The following is a 7,999-nucleotide window of genomic DNA, read 5'->3' on the forward strand; positions in this document are numbered from 1 at the left end:
AACTGCATTGTAGGGTATGACACCAGCTGCTTCAGAATTGATTATTGATAGTGGGTGTACTAATCACATGACTAGCAAGCGAAGTCTTCTCATGGACTCAACCTTACGTCCATCTGACAAGAGTCACATCACATTTGCTGATACTGGTAAAAGCAAGGTATTGGGTCTAGGTAGAGTTGCAATCTCAAGGGATGAACACATGGATAAAGTGATGCTTGTTGAATCCCTTGGTTTCAACTTAATGTCTGTCTCAATGCTTTGCGATTTAAACATGATTGTGATATTTGGAAAATATCATTGCCTTGTTCTAATGGAATCTGACAAGTCTCTAGTCTTTGAAGGGTATCGGAAAGATGATTTGTACGTGGTAGATTTCTCAGCAGGATCACAGCTTGCCGTATGTCTTCTTGCAAAAGCTTCAGAATGCTGGCTCTGGCATCGGAGGCTAGGGCATGCTGGCATGAGGAACTTGCACACTCTTGCAAAGAAGAAGCATGTCATAGGCATCGAGGGCGTCAAGTTCAAGAAGGATCACCTATGCGGTGCCTGTGAAGCTGGAAAGATGACGAGGGCCAAGCATCCCTCGAAGACAATCATGACAACGACTCAACCCTTCGAACTGCTATACATGGATCTCTTCGGTCCCACTCACTACTCAACTCTTACTACTACTGCTTGTCTCTATCGCTTCGTCATTGTTGATGATTATTCAAGATATACTTGGGTGCATATAATACTCTACAAGACTGAAGTGCAGGATGTCTTCAGACGCTTCGCCAATCGAGCCATGAACAACTATGGCGTCAAGATCAAGCACATCAGAAGTGACAATGGCACTGAATTCAAGAACACTGGCCTCGACACTTATCTTGATACTTTGGGCATCACTCATGAATTCTCAGCTCCATACACGCCGCAACAGAATGGCATCATGGAACGCAAGAACAGAACACTTATTGAGATGGCCCGGACGATGCTCGATGAATACAAGACTCCAAGAAAGTTCTCGCCTGAAGCCATTGATATTGCATGCCATATCATCAACCGTGTTTATCTTCACAAGCTTCTGAACAAATCATCCTATGAGCTCCTCACTGGTAAGAAGCCAAATGTAAGTTACTTCAGAGTATTTGGTGCCAAGTGCTGGATCAAGGATCCACATCACACTTCAAAATTTGCACCGAAAGCACATGACGATTTTATGCTTGGATACAGAAAGGATTCGCACTTCTACAGAGTCTTCAACCTCTTTCACTATAAAGTGGTTGAAACTATGGATGTGCGGTTCGATGAGACTAACGGCTCGCAAAGAGAGCACCTACCAAATGTGCTAGATGAATTTCCATCCAGTGAAACCATCAAGCTTATGGGAACTGGAGAAATCATACCGTCTGAAGCTCAGCCTGAAGAGGAAATCATCATCTCTGCACCTGATCAACCTGAAGACAATGCTCAGCCTGAAGACAATCCTTCTAACGATGACAATGATCAGCAAGAGCAAAATCTTCATCCTGTTCATCCTCGTGGTGCAAATGAAGTACAGATTGAGAGAATAATTGACAGCATCAACGCACCTGGTCCACTCACTTGTTCAAGGGCAACACAACTAGCAAATTTTTGTGGACACTTCGCATTTGTCTCAATATCTGAACCCAAGAAAGTTGATGAAGCCTTTATGGAACCTGAATGGATTCAAGCTATGCAAGAAGAGCTTCAACAATTTGAGTTGAATAATGTATGGGAACTGGTCAAGCGTCCTGATCCTCGTAAGCACAATATCATAGGCACTAAATGGATATATCGCAACAAGCAAGATGAGCATGGTCAAGTTGTCAGAAACAAAGCTCGTCTCGTTGCTCAAGGATACACTCAAGTTGAAGGAATTGACTTCGATGAAACATTTGCTCTTGTGGCTAGGCTTGAAGCTATACACATACTGCTGGCCTATGAAAATCATCATAACATTCTTCTGTATCAAATGGATGTGAAGAGCGCTTTTCTCAATGGCAAGATTGAAGAAGAAGTGTATGTTGCACAATCACCTGGCTTTGAAGACCCAAAACATCCTGACATGGTTTACAACCTCAACAAGGCACTGTATGGCCTTAAACAGGCCCCTCGAGCTTGGTATGACACACTCAAAGACTTCCTGAAGAGCAAAGGCTTCAAACCTGGTTCCCTGGATCCCACTCTCTTCACGAAGACATATGATGGTGAACTGTTTGTGTGTCAAATATATGTGGATGACATTATCTTCGGCTGCACTAATCAGAAATACAGTGAAGAGTTTGGATACATGATGCAAGAGCAATATCAGATGTCCATGATGGGAGAGTTGAAATTCTTCCTTGGTCTTCAAATACGACAGCAACGCAACGACATCTTCATATCTCAAGAGAAGTACCTCAAAGATTTCCTGAAGAAGTTTGGAATGCAAGACTGCAAAGGCTACACGACGCCAATGCCAGCTAAACACCATCTGGGTCCCGACGACAATGGTAAAGAGTTCGATCAAAAGGTATACCGCTCCATGATTGGTTCTTTGCTTTATTTATGTGCATCTAGGCTAGATATCATGCTTAGTGTTTGCATGTGTGCCCGATTCCAAGCGGCACCAAAGGAATCGCATCACTTAGCCATGAAGCGAATTCTTCAATATTTGGCTCACACCCCAACTCTAGGATTATGGTATCCAAAGGGCTCAGAGTTTGATCTAGTTGGATTCTCGGATGCTGATTATGCTGGTGACAAGGTGGATCGCGAGTCTACATAAGGCACATGTCACTTTCTGGGACGATCACTTGTATGTTGGTCTTCAAAGAAGCAGAACTGTGTATCTCTCTCCACTGCTGAATCTGAATACATTGCTGCTAGATCTTGCCGCGCACAGCTTCTGTGGATGAAGCAAACACTCAAAGACTATGGCATTCATCTGGAGCAAGTACCACCCTACTGCGACAACGAGAGCGCCATCAAGATTGCTAACAACCCAGTTCAGCACTCGAAGACAAAGCACATTGAAATTCGTCATCATTTTCTCAGAGATCATGTCATGAAGGAAGATATTGATATCATACACGTCAACACTGAAGAGCAACTGGCAGATATCTTCACAAAGCCCTTGGATGAGAAGAGATTTTGCAAGTTATGGTGTGAGCTAAATATCTTGGAATCCTCAAATGTCCTGTGATCAGGCACACATCCTAACACTTATGCATGTTGATGACTTAGATGTGCAACACACGAAGTAACGTATGTCTTCAATCAATGAAGACTTACATTCTGAGTGTGAATACATTAACGTGGAATTTGACTTTGGAGCGCCACGATAATTGTGCACCGTGTCTGGGTCTAATACTTCCTATACGATGGGTAACGCCACCACCAAATTCTTCCCTTAGAAGTGTTTTTCACATGGTGTTACATTTGCAAAGTCTTCGCTTTCTGTTTGTCTTCAATGTTAACATGGCCTCATGTTTATCTTCAATTTGGTTTCTGTCCTCTATAGCATTCACTTATAGCTATGTCTTCATGTTGAATCTTTTGAACTAAGTGAATGTGATCGGACCCTAACCCCTCTATGCTTCTATCTTAAGTCTATCTATCCAAATCATATGCATTCTATTGACACTATCAAAATGTCTTCTCTTCGTCCTTGTCAGCAGAAGACACAGAGACAAACATTAATCTGTTTTCAATGCTAAATCCTTCAACCTGAAACCTGAAGAAGTGGGAACGACCACCCGGCAATCCAAGCGTGCGTGGGAACGTGGAATAACCTCCAATGTGTTGCATGATCGCCACGTGTTCTTCAGATGTGAACCGTCAGGGGCACCTGTGTAATAACATTGTGCCGTCCCTGTCCCTATAAATACACACCTCACCCCAGTCATTATTTCTTCTTCCACTCTCGCACAAATCCTAGCGCCACCACTAGCCCTCGACGACGCCGGCGACGAAGCGTTTAGCTGCCGCGACCTCACCAATGCCGTCCTCACGCCGGCTGCAGACATCATCTTCTCCGCCGTCGCTGTAGGTGTCCTCCGTCGCCAAGTTAGGGCACAGAAGATCAAACTGCTCGGCCTCCTCTCCCACCCCGTCTAGCAGTTCCTCGTGTGGTAAATAAAACCTCCTTTTTACAGTCTTTTTGATCCGATAGATTCATCCTTTTCTACCACAAGTAGTTTCTGTTCACACAAGTTGGATCTATCTCATACTGCATCTCATAACATGCCTAGTATATTCACTTATGCTTCACAAAGTAGTTAGATTCCTCACTTGTACTTATTCGTGGATTCGTACAAATCTGGAACCAACTCTCTACCTATGAGTGAATGTCTTCGCACTATGAGGTCAATGTCTTCTAAACTGATTTATCTTCAAAATCTTCTGAGAATGCATATGACCTCTTCCCCTTCCCTCGCACCTTAATGCTGTCATAGGTACATGTCCATGGGAGAATCCCTTGGTTCTCATAGTCTGCATTCATTTGCAGAGTTCTTACAACATCATATAAATTCTCCTGAAGCCAGTTCTTGTCTGACCAGTAGACCGAAGACTTTGACAGCTTTGAAGACTTTCAGTCTAAACTTCATGGCAACAGAGAAATCTACAAGGAAAGGTGGCAGACAACATCGTGGCAACACCTCAAGAGATTTGCCTCCTGACCTCTATGAGCTGTACAAGGCAGATCCAGAGGAGGATTACAATCAGTGGAAAACCCGACTCCAATGGATTCGAAGATATTGGGTAGAACAATGGTTCAAGTACAGGTTCATGACCCAGGAGTATGCTGATAAGAATGCCATCAAGCGACCGTGGGTAGACATCTTGTACAGAAATCTTCAACCCAGATCCAGAGCTGAAGCCGTTGAACAAGGCTTCTATCCTTGCATGGTCCGTGGACCACAGCCTGCCGATGCAGACCCATCTTCATTACTATGGTGCTGTGACGACAATCTGTTCAATCGCAACTTCCAGTTTGCCAAGAACTCGTCCAAAGAAAACAAGAAGTCACGGGGATTGGACTTCAATCTAGGCCCCTCTGCTCCTCGTGCTGACGGCACACACGAAGATGAACCTAATCTGGTTGAGCCCTTCTATAACTTAGAAGGTCTCATTACTCACATAAAGGTTCAAGGGGCAGTCGTGGATCAACCTGCAGACGACGCTGATTCTGACGGAGCGCCTGCACCACCGAAGCCAAAGAAGCTGAAGAAACCTAAAGCTTCGAAGCCTACCCCTGCACCAAAGGTTTCACCGGCGAAGCCTCTGGCCACTGCACCTCCTAAACACAGTGTGCGGTCTGAAGATCTGTCACGCATCTCCAAGACCTCCAAAGTGAAGATGCCCATGCAACCCACCAGCCAAGCACTGACCCCTGCTGCTGTTCTGTGCAACGATAATGACGCCATTGATCTGTCCAGCGACGACGATCTTGGCGATGACGCTCTTGAGCAGTTGATCAAGAGCAAGCAAGAGACGGAAATCTTCAATGACCTTCCTCTCTTTGATGTTGAAATCATAAACAAGTTCATTGATGAGTGGTTTGACAGCCCTAATGTTAGCTTTGATGATCTTCAGAAAATTGTTGAGCTGAAGCATAAGATAGATTATGAAAAGGCTCAATTCAAGAAGTATATGGCCAAGCTCACTGTTGAAGACATTCATAACTTCCAGGTCATGATGCATGAGCTCAAGGAAGCATTCCGCATGAAACGCAAAGAAGCCAAAGGTTCTCGTGAGCACGTGAAGACCTTGCCACTAAATGTGTTCAGGGATACAATGAAGCTGAAAAGCGCAAGGCTTTGGGGCGACTAGGCATCGACCCCAGAATGGCGGCCAAGAAGAAGAAGAAGCTAGCTGTGGCAGAACCCGAAGCACCAAGGCAGGAAGTACATCCAATTGTCTTCCCATCCAGTATGACAGGCTCGAAGCCTAAGGTCCCCACAGTGGCTTCAGAACTGAAGAAAACAAGGGCAGCTGAAGCCGAAGCCAGGAAACGCAAGACCAAGGCCACCACTGATGATGCTCCCCCAACCAAGAAACGAAAAACCAAGAAGAGAGACCGGGCTGCTCCCACAGAGCCCCTTGATGTCGAGCCAATCTCAGTGGCTCGTCCTGCGTCTGAACATGTAGAACGCAAAGTGATAGTTCATGAGCCTGCTTCCATAGAGGCTCCTGAAGCTGAAGACAATCCAACTGTTGACCCCACCGCAGCTGAAGACATTGGTCCTCACGACAATGTTGAAGATGATGAAGTCCTTCCACAGATCGAGCACCATTTGGTATCATCGCCTGTGCTCACGCACAACGAATTCATCAGCATTGGTCGTCCTTTGACGCCAACTGCTCAGGATGCATCGTGGGCTGATCACCCACAACGACAAGACACCCCAAGTTCTCCCCAACCACAAGTCACCTCACCCGTGCAAGATGATGATGACTTTGAGGCCCAGCACACTCCATCTCCACAAGCGTCGCCAGCATTACGCAGGCTTCGCAAAGGACTAAGGTCCCAAGTCACTCCCACTGTGCACGTGTCAGAGTCTGAAGCCAAAACCGCTGAAGATATTCTGGCTGCATCAGCCGATGAAAGAGAAGAACCAAGAGTTGAAGTAGAAAGAGTTGCTACACCCCCGTCCCACCAAGATGTTGTTCTCGAGGAGAACATGTCTGACCCTCCAACTTCTAAAGTGGAGGTTAACAATCCTGAGGCGGCCACCAACATCAACACTGAAGCCAATGACGTTGTCATGGCTGAAGCTAATGTGGTGCCTGAAGCTCATGCGGTGCCAGAAGTGCAAGAACCTGAAGCCACTGCAGCACCCAAACCCTTACACCAAACCTCGCATTTCATCAAATCGGTTCTGGAGCTATCAGCAGCGCAGCTACTATTCCTGCGTCTTATACAATCAAGGGTGCATATTTCCACATATGCGTCTCGACACTGAAGCTATAGCTGGCCTGCCCTGCCTTGAAGAAGCGTTGGATTGCTTTAGAGACGCTGGACTCCTGCAGTTTGTCACAGATAAGGAACACTAGTATGAAGAGCTTCTGCTATAGTTCTATGCAACTCTTCACATTCGAGGCTACAACAGGGATCCAAAGACTTGGGTCCTTGAGTGGATGACAGGAAATGTCCATCATGAAGCCAAAGCTCTTGATATCATTGAGCTCACAGGCCTGCCCACTCCTGGTGAATACTATGAGCCAGGTTGTCAACAACACCAGAATGCTTTGGAGAGCATTTTTCAGAAGCCAGAACCCAACATGAGTCAAATGTTGAGCATGATGAAGCCTTTGCCTCACGACGCTGAATACCCATCTGAATTCTTTGTTCAAGACCTAGAGTATCTGCCTCGCACCATTTATCACATCCTCAGAAAAACTCTATGGCCTATCAAAGGACATTCATCTGCAGCGAAGCTTGAAGGAGCAATGAAGACTTTGGTTTTCTACATCTTCAATGGCATCAGTTTCAATGCTTAAGACTTCTTCATTAGGCAGTTGGCTGCATCTGGCTCCGACATTTTTGGTCTGAAGTTCTATGCTCCATGGGTAATGCGCCTTATCAAGATTCACTTTGCCATTAACTATCAGCCGTCTGCGCAATCATCTTGTCTTCTTGCCAGAGGTTGATCTGTCTGTTGAAGCTATTTAACCAGAGCCTGCTAAGGATCCCATTTATCTTCACAATGCTGATCACCAAAGCTTCACCCAGCCCATTGAAGGAGTTCAGGCAGTCTCGCGTGTTTATCCCTTGGCTGGCAACACACGTGCCCCTCGCGCTCAAACTGACGCCACTGGTAGCACCATTGCGCAAAGGCCTCGAAGGCGATATCGTGTTCTCAATAACCGAGAGCTTCTCGTCGCGCTACACCAGAAACATGACAAGCATCACAACTGGCTCAAGTGTCAGATGCAAAGCCTCTTGGTGGATGCCAACCGCATACGCAATCTTGCCACCAAGAATGCCTTTGTCACTCATGAAACCTGT

The sequence above is a fragment of the Triticum urartu genome, chromosome 2 (genome assembly GCF_003073215.2).
Source record: "Triticum urartu cultivar G1812 chromosome 2, Tu2.1, whole genome shotgun sequence".
Lineage (NCBI taxonomy): Eukaryota > Viridiplantae > Streptophyta > Magnoliopsida > Poales > Poaceae > Triticum > Triticum urartu.